Source organism: Phalacrocorax carbo, chromosome 9 (assembly GCF_963921805.1).
Source record: "Phalacrocorax carbo chromosome 9, bPhaCar2.1, whole genome shotgun sequence".
Lineage (NCBI taxonomy): Eukaryota > Metazoa > Chordata > Aves > Suliformes > Phalacrocoracidae > Phalacrocorax > Phalacrocorax carbo.
Genome location: NC_087521.1, coordinates 26,649,322 through 26,666,632, shown reverse-complemented (window position 1 = coordinate 26,666,632; position 17,311 = coordinate 26,649,322). Strand labels below are relative to the sequence as shown.

Genomic DNA, 17,311 nt, shown 5'->3' with positions numbered 1-17,311 from the left:
CCACCTATTTACACAAGGGAAATGCTAAGCTATTTACAAGAGAAAGGCATACTTCAGTTCTCCCTGCATGTTAACTGACCCTTGAAATATAAACTTATTCCACTGCTCTACAGTCACCTCAACTGCTACAGTTATAATTCAACTTTAAGCCGCAGAACGAAGAAATGACACACAGTTTAATTCTCATTTTTGAAAGTATATCCACCAATACCACAAAGGGAGTCCAATGCCTCACATCCCAAATACGCAAACCTTCTTGCACACAGTTTTTGTCATCTCTTATCTTCCCTTGCTAAGCCCCAAAAAAGTACTTGTAATTAAACATATTTTCTTGTAGATCATTTCTGTATCTATACTTTTGGTATAGAGCTCTCCATGGAGACTGAACAGCCAAGGAAATTTCTTTCATTTGTGATGCCAACTGTTATTTCTAGAAACAAAAGACAAAATCATTGTGATTCATCGCTGATACCATTTCATGGCTTTACCAACACCAGCTGAGCAAGGGTAGAGGTGCTGAGTGAAGAATCCCCACTTCATTGCCCCCTTGCCCCAGGAGAAAGCCTCTCCGTATCTCCACCAAACACAGAGCCCAAGGAAACCATCCTCATAACTCAGTACATAGAACCAATGATTGGGTCTTATTCACAACCACAATAAAAAAAAAAACACCAAACCCACAAAAACATACCAACAAAAAAACCAAACACACACAAACACAAAAACAAACACCAAAACACCCCACCCAAAACAGCATCTGCAGTAACTGAAAGGGAAATATAAATTCTGGTCCATAATTTGAATTAACATCTGGCTGCTCCTTGTCTACTCTTCCAGGACTGCAGTCTAATGCCTTGGCAGAACAATATCTGAAGCAACAGAAAAATCAGTGTTGAACTGAAAGTAACTTACACTTCCCATTGATGAGGGAATTCAGATTATTTTATATCTGGGAAGTATGCAAAGCCTGAACTAGTGTTTTAGCAGCAAACATTTAAAAAAGCAGATAACGGCAACACTGAAGAGGCAATTCAAGAGATTGCAACCAGCACATAAGAAATGAGATGTGATGCCAAGAACAAGAGTCTGAAAGACAACGAGGTTAAGAGAAGTGCCAAGAGTAAGAAAGGAAAGCAACTGACAAAAATAGTCTAGCTTTAGAGGTTGCCCAAGGCACAACTGCCATTGCTAAACATCTGTGGCTGGGCAGGAGGGAACCCATTCATGAGCTTAGGACCTGGCACTGTGTTGCAGTTGTAAGAGAAAAGGAGATAAGCAAGAGAGGAAAAAAAGTGCAACTCCATAAACATCCAGGCTGGTGAAACTTAGCTACCTATGGATTTGCTTCTTGGGCGCAGTTGTGGGAAACGCTTCATTTGGAGCTTGCGGTTCAGGAATCTGTAAAGGTGTTCAGCCCTCTGATTTATGCTTCGTAGACAGACACTAATGCCTCTTTTCCTTCTGCAGTTCCATATTTTTTATAATATTCAAGACCTCTACTGTTCTGTCAACTCTTGAAGTCAAAAGTCAACTTCAGTCATGTTGACTGGTAAGAACAACACAGGGAATGTGATTTTCCTTAAAATGCCAGAATAAAACAAGGCATGACCTGATTCTGACCCACAAGAAATTCAGATAAAGAGGCACTAAAAGAGATGCTGACAGGAGAACTGGCAAGTCAAGAGAGCACAAAGTTCCTGAACTTACAAGTCATACAACACAACTACTGAACATCTGTTTTCCTGTTAAGTTTCTTCCAAACAAAAAGAAGCCAAAGATGATTAGAGAGGCGAAGCCTTCCAATAGCACAATTTCTTCATGGAAACTGAATAATTAGTCACAAGGAGGGAGGCAGGGGTGAGAAGGAGAATACTCAAGATTTAACTGAGAAAGAGTATGAATGCCAAACGAGCAGCAGGTGAGAGTTTCATAGAGATACGAAACTGCTCAAGGGCTGGACTGTCAGCTGTCAAGAGAGATTTCATACCAAAATAAACAGCACAGGGCTCCACTTTCGGAACTCACATATTGGATATCTTGTCACAGAAAAGAACCAGAAAGCACACTGATAAATAAAGTTTACTATGCAGTATGCCTAACAGTCAGATTTGTATGCCTCACATTTTATATTTTTGTCTTATGAAGAAGTATACAGACTAGAAAAGCTAAACATGTGCAGCACCAGAATAGCCAGCCTGGTGAGGAATTCTCTTCCACAGTACTCTGAACCGCCAGCATTTTCTTATGCAGTAAAACTAAAAGGCTATTCATGAAGTCCTGCAATAAAATACAACAGAGAACTGAGCTTAAAAGAACACCGAAACCTCATTACAATGAAAAAGCTGCATTTAACGAGGGCGTGGGGAGATGTGACGTCTATTGAACTGCACACAGACATCTGTATGCACAGAGTTACAGCCTCATGCACCTGAGTTACATGCTCTTACACCTGTACATGGTATCAGCGGTGAACGTAAGTGCAGATAATGCAAACATTTCAGCTGCCACTCTTTTGCAGACAGCTTTCTATTATGGTTTACATACCACTACAGGGTGACATCTGCAATGTCTTCTTTTCCTTTTCAGGAACCTTTAACAGCAGGACTCAGATTATACCCCCATAATCATGTTTCAAACTGCCAACAAGAAGCAATTTTGAAGTCACACCTCAGTAAGATACTATTGCACTTGCAGCAGTGAAGACAACACACTTCCAGAAAGCAGGGAGAAGAGTCTGACTAGAACTTTCAAGATAGGCCAGTTCTGGTGGGGGCCTCCGATTCCTAAAGGCATGGCAAGCTGCCATCAAGTCCAAGACTCCGGTTCTTGTTCAGCAAGATAAATCTTAACTCCTAATTCACCACTAGCTATTTCTTAAGCTCCAGTTGCTTATCCCTGGGAAATATCATCACAATAAAGAATACGACTTTTAGATGTCTTTTAAGGCTGTTACATCTTGGACAATCACCTTTCAGGACAGATAAACTCATAAAAAGAGACCGTCACCAAGGTCAGTTCTGTTCACTGTTGATTACATTCTTTCAGCCACCTGTCCTGCACGCAGCATATGCCTCTGCAGAGTAACAGAAGCAGAGATTGCTTGTGTCGTCAGATGGGTGACACTGCTTGCTCCAGTCTGTCATGTCTCACTGAGCTCCACTTTTGTCACTACTCTTTGTTCAATACAAGTGGTACTCAAGTTTCTGAGGCTGGACATCAGTTAATATTTCAGGTTGTATATACTGTAATAATTGTTACTTAACTCATAGTAACATTAGCACAAAGGCTGAGAAACTGGAAGCAAAAGTGAATTTACCAACAAAGATGTTCCAAGAATTAGACAACATGGGAGTTCCCAAATGAAAAGCATTTTGCTCCTTCCTTGTTTAGCAAAGATGCTGTTCTCACCCCCGAGAGGGCAGACATCCTAGAAATCTGCATTACTGTTCTGTATTATACCACATATACTTTATATTTGCTCCTTGGGAATAAAAACAATTTGCAACCTAGAAATACAATAAAACTTCCATAAAAATTCAAAATAAATTTTCATTAAAAAGAAAAAAATTTAAACTCTTACACAATCTAAAACACCCAAAAATTTGATTGCAAAAAGGACCACAGGATTTTGCATGTAGCAAGCTCTGCATGAAGACAGTTTCAATATATTGGCAATACAAAGCAAATAAGCTTTTGCCAAAGTTGTAAAATTCAAAAAGAGTCAAGAATGTACTTGAAATTGTTTTGTTACACTACCAGAGAAGAGGATAACAGAAGACACAATCTAATTTGGTTATTACTCAGGACAGAAAAGCTTTTCAATCAAATTACAATTTGCACTGAGAATGGAAGTTACTCAAACAGAACAGCACTGCATGCACAATATCTAAATGAAGCTCTTAAAGGAACCTGAAATCGGACAGGGAGCTAAAGATCACAGTAGTAAAGTGACCAATGAGATAGAACCTTTCCTCTTCAAAAAGTAGTTTGTATATTTCTATCTAAAACATGTAAAACCACACAAACTTCAGCATCTCACCCTAACTAGGTAATTATTTTTTTTTATAGCATGGGGTGTGGATTTTTTAGTCTAGCTTTTAATGACATAGGGCTTGTGACTGTGCTGTCTCTCCTCCCAGCCTCTCAAAATCACTTGGGAAACAACTGGACAGATAGGTTTCATGAAAATGAGCAGCTAGACAGGAACAGAAAGAGAAACTTAATGTAGTGTCCCAGTGAGCAAGAGACTGCAGAAGTGCAACCTCAATCATCATCACTTCTGTGGGGCCTGTCAGTTGGCCAGTCAGTACTCAATTACACCCATACCAGCCAAGACCACCTGCTCCCTTTTGTCCAGGCAAACTTCACGGTCTTAGTCCCCTCCAATATTATAATGGCAGGGGGTGGGCTGGAGGTGGGTGGGGTTTTTTTTAGTTTGTTGGTTTGGTTTGGGGGTGGTGGTGTGGTGTTTGTTTTTTGAGGAAGGGGGAGTAGGGGTACACAAGGGATGTAGTAGGAAGATGATTAGTAGGAAACCAGACTTCACTGCTTCACTGTTCACAAAATTTTCTTCTGTACTTTACAGGATACCCTCAGAGAGCCAGATGGTGGCTATTTCCAGCTCTTCAGCCTTCCTAGCCCATGCACTTTCTATCACCAAGAATTATTGCTTCAAGTTATCACACAGAAATCTATCTTAAAATTATTAAAACAATCTGAACTTTTGTCTTGTATTTCAGCATTGTATAGCTTCTAAAATTCCTAGCACATACTTACTCCAAAGAACATACATCCTTCTTTCACCATATTTTAGACAAGTCTTCTCAGTTCTGTGAACTTTCTACTTCTGAGTGTGATTATAATATGCAACATATGCTGTCATACCTTGATGACTGGTTAAATCAGTAACACAAGCTGAAAGCAGTATATTGGTGACGACGTGTTATCAAATTACTCAGTGCACACCTGTCAAAAAAAATTAAGCTAAGGAGGGAGACTGCCATGGGAATTCTTGACTCCACAGCTCTAAAGCATGAGGGTGCCTTGCTACAGAGGCGCATTCCCACAACAGCCACCCACCCTTCAGCCTGGCATTCTGGTAGAAGCCCCACTGTTCAGCCCAGACAGGGGCACAGAAGAACAATGGATAAATAAAATTCAAATACTCCTCAAAAATATCTAGGCAGTGACTGAAGCAGCAATGGAGTGGCACGTTTGCAAGCAGAGGACCATCCCTCAGTTTTATCTTGTGTGAGGTCAGAAGCCTTGGCATTTTCCCTCCTCTTGTTTGTGCAGGGGAACTACTGACATATTTTCTTTCCTCCATGCACCTGTCATGCTAGAGGCACTGTTCACTGTTTCTGTGCAGCATATATAGGATCAACCAACCAGTGTGGAGGTATTTCCAGTACACACTTTAAGCGGAAATTCTGAGGGGGGAGGCTGAGGATAAGGTTGCTGGTCACCAGTGCGAGATAAAACTAGGCAGTGAAAAAGGCGACGCAGTTCCTTATCATGCAAAACATTCAAACACTAAGTCTAATTCCTATACAAATATAAAGGCAGCACTGGTATTTAAAACTACTTTTTCCTTGTGTTAAAATAAATTGGGTATTTTAACTACTTTAAATTTTGCCCTATACTTCCACAAGCATCCACCTTCCTTGCATAAACTAATCCAAACCAACTGTAAAGAAAATCATGAGATCATACGTGTAATAGAAGACATGAAGATCAGTAGTAAAAACCACTACTTGGATATAAACAGGTAGGACAGAAGCATTTGAAAGCACACAGAAGGCACTGAGTATTCTCTGCACAAGAAGCTTCTGCCATCTGCGATCTCTTCACAGTCACTTATGAGCACAGTATCCCAGAGATGCTCGGGTTGGAAGACACCTCTGGAGGTTACCTAGCCCAACTTCCTGTCCAGAGCAAGGCCAGCTTCAAAGCTAGATCAGGTTGTCCAAGGCTCAGTTTTCAAAAGCTCCAAGGATGATGATACCACAACCTCTCCAAGCAACTTGTTCCAGTGCTTAACACTCCTCTGTGAGTTTTTGTTATAGCAATTATGGTGTGATATTCTTATGTAGAAAAAAGGCCTGTCCCAATACATGAACCTCTATGTTCTCAAGCAGCTAAACCAGATTTCACCATAACCTTTAAAGTCTCTATTCTGTAAAAATTATAGAACAAATAGCAAAACTACTTTTGGTTTGGATGGTACAGGCTATTCCTTCTTTTCCTATCTGAACTAGAAAATCAGAAGTATAACGAAAAATGGTATCTTGATATTCTTGCAAAAGAACAACCATGCATGTCACCTGAATCACAAACATTGTGTACTTCCTATGTTCTAGCTTGCAAGATGACTGAATAGCAGAAAATGAACGGTAAACTAAGTTTCACATTGTTTTATTCTTTTAATTTTTTATCACTTTCCTTGGCTCTATTTCTTTCAAGAATGAGTCCACACATCCATGTGAAGTGTCTTACAGGATTAAACCAGCATCCCAGTACAGGGAACTCAATTTAGCAAGCCTGTGAGACTATGCTTTCATGGAAACAGTTCTGATATGTACTCCCTCCTGTGCGTAACAAATTTCTGGATTTTAAACAGAAAAGATAGCATTGGACAGATGTACAAAGTAATTACATCAGTTTTAAGAGATAAGAATGGGAATATTTATAAATAATTATGTAGTATTCATCTCTTTTGGAGTATCCAAGAGCCCAGGGACTGACAGTTTTAATAACTACCCAATAACACATTGAATAGAATTAACTTTCAGGCTAACATACACTGCACTGATGAGAATAAACACTTTAAGAGGGCTTTAATTTGAACTACTAAAAAAAGACAACCGAAAAGTAATTCAGAGCAATTTAGGAAAGCTGATTTTTACCTGACACTATGTTCAACTATTACTTTTTTGAAAGTTAACAGCATTCTTTTGAATCATGACATATGGGCTAGCAAAACGGCTTTAAGAATCAGCCTGAGGCAGTAGTAAAAACAAAGTGTTTGTATTTTGACTTACACTTGCTATCTACAGCTCTCAGTAATTACTTCATAACCTCAGTGGGCTATCAAAACACAGTATAAAGTAATTTGAAGTGCAAGAAATCAAAAGCCTCTTTTAGAAATCAAAAGGCCTCTTAAGCTTTGAAAGCCTGGGTCACAAGACAACAGATAAGAGACAGGCAGTCCAAGCTCGCCCTGTGTTCTTTCTTCTGCATTTTGAATTCCAATTTGGGTTCTTGTTGGGTGCAGGAGAGAAAAGAGAAAACATACAAGGTTATTGCATTTCACCTATCAAATTAACCCCCAGCTGGGATCCAGCTTCTTTTAGTAGAAGCATTTAAAGAACAGGAAAGATCAAAAGACGGTCAGATGATGATAGGACAAAGTGTACTTTAATCTCTTCCTCTGCTGTTCAGGGGAAGTCCATGACTGATATATGTATGCCAGCCCCACGTGGAGGATGTGGATCAACACTGTGGGGTTTTTGGAGGTGAGTTTGTTGTTTTTGTTTGGGGTTTTGGTTTTTTTTTTTGGTAACTTCTGGCTCTGTTTACAAAGGAAAAGTTCTAATCTACCACAGAAGAAAAGTTATTCAGATCAAATACTCTGCGAAATGCCATGATAATCACAGTATTTCAAGTTGAAGGTAGTTTCCTTTTACAAAATTGTTTTATACATGCTTTGAAGAGAGAACTAGCAAAACCAGTTTATACTTGCATGCTGAATACTCTGTTTTTTATGGAAAGCTATTTCCATCAGTCCAGATTTCCTTCACTTCTCATTTTACAGCAAGCCTAACATTCCCTTTACTTTTGTCACACAGCATCAAAGTCATTGGTTCACGTTACGAGTGGTAATGTCAAATCACGTACAACCAAAAGAGAAGTCACTCACTATGTTTCCCACTTATGCCTGCTATGACCAGGAAACAGTAAATTTAAACTACCCATGACAAATCCTAACAAAGATCAACAAGGATTAAGGCAGATGGCATGTCCAAATCATTTTCGCTAAACTATATAGGCCTAGAAAACGACATCTCATTCTGTAATGACCTGAAGAAGTCCCCTTTCCCTCCCAAGGTGTGCCTTCAAGGAAAATCTTCTGCATGATTTATCAGAAACAACATGCTTTTAAATTATATCAACCTAAGACACCAAAGTCTCTTTATCTCTGAAATCACCAAGTAGGAACCGAAAAATCTTGTTGTCTTTTATAGTCAGTCTTTTTTTTTATTAAATCAAGACTTATCAGTGTACACCGTTCTTTTCCACTCTGTTAATCAAAAAGATCCTCAGTTTCAAAACTAGTGAAATTTCAAAAGTCTAGCGGAATAGCCAACAGATATTCTTCAAATCACATTCTATCTATCTACTCTGCTGACTGGCAAGCACATGAAGAATACTTTCTGCATTGCCAATTTCTGGCAGAGTGCATCTGTGCTGACTCTTAATGAATCCAGCCTTGAAGTCTAAGAAGAGGTACTACCTGTCTTAAAATTCTTTACCTCATCTTCTGCAATTATTAGAAGAAAGTATCTGAAGGCAAAGGTGTCAGAGACCAGCGAATAATAATTAAAAAAAAAGCCCACCACAAAGCACTTCAAAAGGCTTATTATAAATAATTACAGGAAAACTGCTTTTTCAAGAATCCCAAAAATATCAGTTCATCTGATTTTAAAGTGCAGCTCATGTTTAACAATCCTCCCAGAAAATTCTGAACACATCAGAGTATAGAGGAAGCTGGTAAATGAAATAGAATGCAACTTCAAGTATGGCTCTGCACTTTTTGAATTCAAAATGCTGAAATGAAGTCCTGTGGAACTAGAAACGGTTATCCCAGAGAACCGAGATCACAGTATCTCACTTCCATGAGAAATCCTTTCCACTCTACCCAAAGTAAGTTTTCTCAGTCTACATCCAAAGCTCAAAAAAACAAACAAACAAAAAACCCAAACCCCAAAACAACAACCAAAAAACTCACAACTGACATCATCTATCCTGCCTTCTATGGAGGCTAACTCACCCACAGAAAACATTTCCCACTCTCATTTTATCCAGTTGACCACTGCATAGTATCAACACAGATAAGCAAGAATTACTTCTTCATACTGCCCTATCAAAATCTAGAAACTAAGAACAGCAAGCGACATCATCAGAATATTTTATTTAACATTAAACTGCCTGGAAGACATACATTAATGAACAAATCTCAACCCCTCACTATTCTTAAGTGAATTTTTCCACCATTCCAGATGACATCTTCAGCTTTGTCTAAAAATCATTGCTTCTTATTCAGGAACAAAAAGGAAAAGAGGGCATAAGGGCAACTCGCTTACCATCTGGCTGTATTTTATTATTTATCAGAATTTGGAGGAAGTAAAAAACATTGTCCACTCGTTTAATGAAGTGATGGCAGGTTTAACTTCAGTGTTTGTACTGTATACTTCACTGTTTATGTTGTATTTTCTATGACCAATATCTTGAAAAGCCAGGGATGGGGGTGAGGGGAAGGAGGTGGTGTTAAGATTTTTCTATTAGAGGAAAAAAACACCCAACTGGAGCACATTTGTAAATGGAACCTGGCAGAAAAAAAAAAAAACCACCACACAGAAAAATAAAATAATCTAAAAAAAAAAAACCAAAACACCTGTGCTAGTATTTCTAGTTATCCTAAAGCACATTCCAGTTTCTACATCTCTAGTTAAAATGTATTACTGAAATTGAGTTTTCAGGAGCAAAAAAAACAAGGTTTGGAAAAAGTCTTTGACCCTTAATTCAGACTTGTCGGAATATTCAGAATCAGAATTTCACATTCACTCCTACCTAAAGCACTTTTTACCTTTATAAAAAGGTGTTCATGGAAGAAGCTGGGTTTTTGTAACTGCAGATTTAGAGTCACAAAATATGTTTCCCAGCAGTGTAAGAAAGGAAAGAACTTGTTGCATTATAACGATCCATGTAGGCACAGTCTAGATATGCAGAATGCAAAGAATAACTTCCAATTGGAGCAAATGTCTGCCCTTCTTAGTCTTAAAAGAATAAGCTGTCCTCTCCTCCCCAGCCCATAAAAATTTCCAATTAAACTGCAGTGCAATGCTTTATGATCTATATAAAGCAGTTTCAGGATGTGAAAGCACTAGGTATAATACTATAGGCAAACAGCTAGAGAGGTCAAGGTACCCTCATCTCTGTACATAAGCAGAGCTACAACAGTAACCTTATAAAGCCTTCTGTGAAGAATGCTTTCTTCTAACTGCTTCACATTGTTCTGAAAGCTCTTGTACTGCTGCCTTTAGAGGAGCTCAAAGAAGTGTCAAGTTGAATCCCATTAAGAACATATACAAATGCACTTCCTACAATACAGCATGAAGTCCCAAAACACATCAAAAATCCCACAACATGCATCCATGAAGCCAGGCACAATCCAGTTCCTGGGATTCTTTTCTATCATTTAACAGCTTCTACAACACACTAGTGATTGGCTCATAGCCTACAGCACAGACTGACATCCTGTCATAATTTCATTCAAGCCTACGTAATAGGAGTATTAGTTTTCAGCAGAGTTGAAAGTTTTCTAGCAACATACAACAGTGAGATGCTTTGGAGTTACCTTTAAAATTTATTTTTCCCTTCTGTTTCCTCTATAACTCTGCTAACCCTGAAAGCAAATATTCTGAGGCCAAGAGAAGAAAATTCCTACTGTTATCTCAGATCAGCAAGTTTCGTACTTTAATCATTCCACGTCAGAAATTTGTTTTCCCTTTTTTATTTGGTTTTTTGTTTGGGGTTTTTTTTTTGTTTGGGTTGGTTTTTTTCTTAATCTTCCACTTTTCAAGACAGCTATTCAGGGGGAAAAAAAATAGCAATTTCAAAACCAGCTATACGCAAACTCACACTGGTTTTTTTTCTTTATATAGTTTTAGTAATTTATTCTCCTGGGCATTAACTACACCAGAGTTTTCCTAATCACTGCTATCACCAGCATAGCCATTGGCAAGTAAATATAAATGAAGGTTATCCCATTTTGGGACAAGGATACATTTTGTTATCAATCCAAATGGCTTCTCTGTCTCACTAAGTAAGGGATTTCATTAGTGTGCTTACAGAGGACAGAGGTACACCAACAGCTGTAGTTTACGCAAATCCACAGTATCTAAGTTCAGCTGAATGAGGACAATCCCAATTTTCTTTCTTCCCATATGAAAACTTTAAATCTTTAATGATATATCATCACCCATTTTTTTTACCATCTCCAGAGGTTTGGGTTTTTTTATTTTTTGAAGTGGCCTAAACTGAATACAACACGTAAGTAAGAGCTCATCTCTATTAATACAAACTTTCTGTACTCTCATACTATCCTTTATATAGTTCCCTTTTTCTCTCTACCTGCAGAGTTTTGAGCAGTAGTTTCAATCAAGCCCTCCACTACCACATTCAAGTTCTACCTTGAAGCACAACATAAAAATCCACAACGCAGATTTTTGCAATATATTTTCCTGGCATCTATCTTTCATCATAGCAGCAGTGCAACAGAAACTAAGTGTTCTACATGAAAATTCAGACCAAAGTCATCAAAATGAATGCTCATCTCACAAAAAGTTGTATTACATTTCTGATGTAAAGAGAATGTATGTGTATGACCACATGCTGAATTAAAATAAAATCTAAGGCAAAAAAGGGAAGATTTCCAGCAAAGTTTGAGGTGGCAGGCAAGTAGAAAAATACTCCACATGGATCCTACCACCTACTTCAATGCAGTAAAAAGACCCCTCAGGTGAAATATTCTCCTCTATCCAAATACTCATGCTTTAGGAGGAAAAAAAAAATATATAAAAAAATCACAAATTCCTTAATAAATGTAGTCTCCTAACCATTAGCTAGCAAGGTCATAAATTTTGGACTGAGTACAGTCCAGTTCAGTCATCCACTCAAATAAAAGGCAAAAAAAACCCAAAACCCTGGGAAAGAATGTAGATCAATCTAGAATTCCAATATTTCTAATATGCCAATATTTCTCCTTCAAAGTTTATCCAACTTTATCAGAATTTTCATGCTTGACAAAGGTGAGATTTTTTTCCAGCAGCCAAAACAAAAAGAACAAGAAAGAAATTTACCATATCACAGCCACATAAAGTAGTGGCAGTGCCACCAACGAATTTGACATAGATGTGAATATAATTTCAAGTCAAATTACAAGCATTAGAAGGTGAGTCTCCAAACTAGAAGTAACATGATTCCATAAAGTGTATGTATTTTCTTAGAATCTACTCTTTATAACAGGTTTACCTTAAGAACAGGTTACAAAACCCTTTTCTATTTAAATACCTCATCAGTATCACAGCTGCTGTAAGAAGAGCATAAATGTTGAAATCCTTGATAGTTCTTACCTTCTTCCCAGCCCAACCTTTGCCCTTACTCACTGCCTCTTCTAACCTCTTCACTAACTATCTGCTACCAGGTAAACTCTGTATCAGTCTGGAAATTATATTCTTTCAACATAATGATTCTTCTTGAGAGACAACTGAAGGGATTACAATATTAAAAGGGGACTGGTTAGTTTAAAATAAAAAAGAGATAAGAAAAAAACCCCACAATACCCAACCAAAACTTTCCAAAGTTCGTGCAACATTTTTCTTGATAAAATTTGTATACTTCTTTTCTATACACTAACACCCCTCCTCCCCCCCCCATTTTGGAAGACTCTGTTTACATTTCCTTTGTTTTATTTGAATCTCATTTGACCAACTGCTTGAGAAGAGAATAGGCTTTCTCAATGCTCTGTTGGGGTTCTCTTTACTCTTGCCAATAAGGGAACCTTTGCTATAGTCCGCCCAGTTTCCTTCTCTGCCCTAAAGAAAGAGAAGTTGAAGTTACAGGGTTTTTGAATGAAGGTAACATAACAGGCTTCTCAGCATCTGTAAAGTTAGTCTAATGAAACTGAAGAAGTATCATACTAATTTTTAATGATAAATTTTTAAAAAATAACATAAATAACATTTGATGTAACCTACCAACATATCATTTTCAAACCATTGTTTTCCTCTCGTCCACTATTGTTCACAAAGAGCTCTCCACAAAACAGCATTATAGGAGGAGATGCACAAAGTAAAAATTACAGCTAGTTTTTCCTGCCTTCACACACATACAAACTGCTCACCCAGATATATAGTGTGTCATTAAAGACTGTACAAAATCTTCAGAGTAGTACCATTTTCTTTGTAACAGTTTGTTAAATTCCATTTGGAAACATCAGCCCAATTCTGGGAAAGCAACTAATTGCTCTGCAGGGTGTTTCTTAAAAAAAAAACAACAACAAAACAACCCAAACCAAACACACACACAACCAAAACCAACCTACACCCTTTGACAATATTCAAACAGATCATTAGAAGAAAGCAACCTGGTTTGGGGAAGCTTGTTTGATCCTGGAGTTTTTACAGGCACAGAGAAAAGATTCTGAAAGCACAATTAATACAAATCTCCATCAATCTCTATCTATACGCATTCCTAAATGCTGATAGCAAAGTTTAGATGCAACAAATGCTACAACAGTGCCCAGGCCACCAGTACACTAAATCTGAAGACCCCACGGTCTCTCTCATACTTACACTTCAAGGACAACATTTTGTGACCACGTTGCAGTAACATCACCTGACCATTTACAATATATACCGTCAAATCACATTTTTGCAAGAATTTTAGTTTCTCAAATCTTGTCAACGAAGTTTACATCCACCTACCACAGAGTCCAACAGTGCCAGTGAACTCTGACAAATCTGAGCAGCTATTCCGTAGTGCCAGAGCAGCGATGTTCCCAGATGACACTAAGCAGACTGGCACCAAGGGCCCACCTTGGCAGCGTGTTCCCAGCTGTCATCCTGCACAGAATGCTGCGAAGATGGATCAGCCTCAGCAGTTATACAGAGCTGGTTATGGAAGTTCAGACAGTCACAGAACTGCATACGGGCCACTAAATATGCTGGGCTCTCATTCCCATTACCGTGTCTAAAGTAAGTGACTTTATAACACAAGACCAAGATAACATTTATCTCACCAGGAGAAGAAACACAACAAACTTCCACAGCTATAGATGAGTCTTTTTTGTGGCTTTCTGAATTTTTGACCATTGTCACATGCTACAATTCACCTTTGGTCCTCAGGGGATGGAAAGGAAAGGCTACTGCTACAAACAAAGCAACCGCCATGCTACTTTGGACCAGAATCATGTTAAGTACCAGGCTAATGAGTGGTTACAGACTCTGGCAAAAAAAAAAACCCACCCACCAAGGAAAACCCAATCTGGCTCATTCTAGAAACAAAGTAACTGGAAAAATAGCCAAGCACTGAGCTTTGTAGAAAACTACCGGAATAAACTCCTACTTAAATTAAAAGATCTGCAACTGTACAACACCTTCCCCACCAAAACAGTATATAAATTGCAAATCAGCCCATAATTCTTACAGATGTCACGAATGAAGTACGAATTTCTGCACTAAACATTTCCTTAGTAACTCAGCAAGAAATTTAAGTTGTAAAGCTCTGTTAAGCTCCCATCCTGAGTTTAGACACCAATTATGACTGCCCTGGTCACTGTCCATTCATATTCTTAGCTATAAAGCTGAATTTAGCGCAGGGAGTTTCTCACTTCCAGCCTCTCCTTTCTCTCCCAACCCCTTCTGATACACAGAGAATTCAGGTGCCTCCCAGGTTTCATTCTTACTGAATGAGTGCACTCCACAGCTGAACAGCAGATTATGACAGTGCTATACCCTTAAAATTCTGGCATTAAAAAACCATCTGAAGACACAGACAAAACATAGAAAGGACTGGGTTTTTAGCTCCTAAGATCGACATAAAAAGATGAACATTCCCAGAACACTGTTCTTGAAAAAAATTCCTTACTATATTCGATAACCAAAGCAAAAACTGACTCAAAAAAATATTTTAATACATATGAAGTACTAACAACTGTTTGTCAACTTTAATATATTAGGTAATAAATCCCCTGAATTATCATGAATTTCAGTGAGTTACAAGCAATAAAAAAGATAATAAAAATTTTTACTTTCCAACAGAACACAGTTATCGTTGCATGCTACAACATGCAGAAATTCTGTTATCCTTTATATGTCAGGCAACAAAAGGTACCTTACCTTATTCTCCACTGTCTGAGCATAGAGGATTAAAAACAAAGTATTAGGCAGAAACTGCAAGTGTTTCATATAAAGAAGAAAAACAAACCACTGCATTAATAAACTTAGTGGCTGTCTGGCATGTCATGTACACATTAGGGACACTTAATGAAAACTTATCCACATCTCTTTTCCAAGCAGTCAGATGTCTGAATTGGAAACCTGAAGGCAACCGCTTATTTCCCCCTGCTCCAAAATGCAGATCTCAGCAGCAAAACACTGCAAGAGGAACCACCACAGCTTGATTTTCCCTCCTAGTAATTCCCTCCTTGCCAATTACTGCACTGCAGTCTTTCTGAGGGCTACGCAAAATGCAAACAGGACTGAAAGAGCCCGGGAAAGAAACACGGTTACAGAAAGGTCCGTTCAAATCATCTCATGTCTTATTTGTTGTGAACTGAAAGGAATAAACTGCAGAGCTTGGTGGGATTTCTTAGGATTCTCTGCAGTTCCTCCTCCCATGTTCCCGCCTTTCTTTTCCTTCATTTTTCATAGGATAATTTGGAGATTTTACCTTGTGGCAAAACTAGAGGGAACTGGGGGGGAAGCGAGATAAACTATTTTTAAAAAAAATTTTTATTTGTTTTTTATACTCAGTGCCTTCATTGTTTGTAAGTTATATTAAAGTTACCTCCTATTCTCATAACCACTAATATTTTAAGGGGTTAATAAACTGAAGGAAAAAAAAAGTCTTCTAAAGCTTGGGGTGTTTTGGAGTTTTCTGGGTTTTGGGTGTGGGGTTTGCTGGTGTAGTTTTTTTGCTTTTGCTGCTTAAATCAGGGAGTTTAGTCAATTAACTATTTTAACACTTGGATGCTCTCCTATACAATTAAAACTGCCGTGATTACTCAGCAGGGGCATTTGTAATTATTTCCCAAGTGTTCCACAACTGCAGCTAAAGAATACATCTGAATATTAAGAAGCTTTCACAGAAGGATTGAGGCTGGAAGGGAGTTCAGGAGCTCATCTAGTCCAACCTCCTCTGCTCAAGCAGGGTCAGCTAGAGCCAGCTGCCCGGAACAGTGTCCCATCTGGTTCTGAGTATCGGCACAGAGAGGGAGTCTGCTACCACTCAAGGCATCCTGTTGCAGTGTTTGAGCACCCCAGTAGTCAAAAATTTTTCTTGTATTCAGATGGAACGTTATGGGTTTTTAATTTATGCCCATTGCCTCTTTGGACACTAGAAGTCTAATTTATACTTGGGTTAGCTTTTGTTTTTCCTCCCCCCCTCCCTCCTTCAATCTCCCCAGCTGCATCTAAGAGCAAACAGAGCAACAAGAAGTGCTCAATGTCAATCAGCCAGTTGTTGGCTTATTTGCAACAATAGGCTCATCACTGCTTTCCACCCCTCCTTCCCTCTGCATCCTGCAGAGCAAGGCTCAAGGCCAGATCTTTTAGTCCATAGCAGCCCAGCTGCCTACCATCAGCAACCCATTATTCCTTGGGATCCATGTCCTCCCTGGGGGAGAATCCTGCCCAGTCTTTTCTGGTTTGGCCTTACTGGAACATTAGGCAGGGCTGAACGCATGCTGACAATGACATGGAAAGCTCAGAAACCTCCAGCAGCTCTTCAGCACCTCCCTGCCTTCTGCTGCAGCCCCCCAGGAGAAGTGGCAGTAGCCAGCATTCAGGACATGTTATATGGGATAAGCAGAAAGGAAATGGGAAAGTTTGGAAGTAGATACATCCTTTTGGGTTTTGGCTCACAGCAGTGAAAAGATTGGTTGTTTTTAGTGGCATGTTTCAGCAAGGTTTATGTTGGCCTTTTAAAGAAACGGTAATTGGCAACACAGGCACAGACTCACAGATATAATGAACCTACCTACTCCCCACTCCATCACCCACAGATGGGAGAAAGATTAATTTCTCACAGCAGTGCACAAGTCCTTTGCTTACACTTCACAGGGGCTCCTGAGTTTCCTTGCACTAAAAGAGCAATCAATTTTTTTTCCTTTTCTAACATGGCTTAGTTAAAATTTAAATTCCTGTAATGGACAACATATACCCAGTTTAGGCTCCCAAAGTTTTGGTTAGTTTTATTTTAACCTGGTCTCTACTAAAAATAATTTATTTAACACTAAAGGTCATCTTCA

At 38.7% G+C, this 17,311-nt stretch overlaps 1 protein-coding gene across 4 annotated transcripts in view; it reads right to left on the bottom strand.

Annotated features, from left to right (window-relative positions):
- Positions 1-17,311, bottom strand: part of TRAF3 (TNF receptor associated factor 3) — a 71,382-nt gene that overhangs the window by 35,939 nt on the left and 18,132 nt on the right. The window lies entirely within an intron of this gene.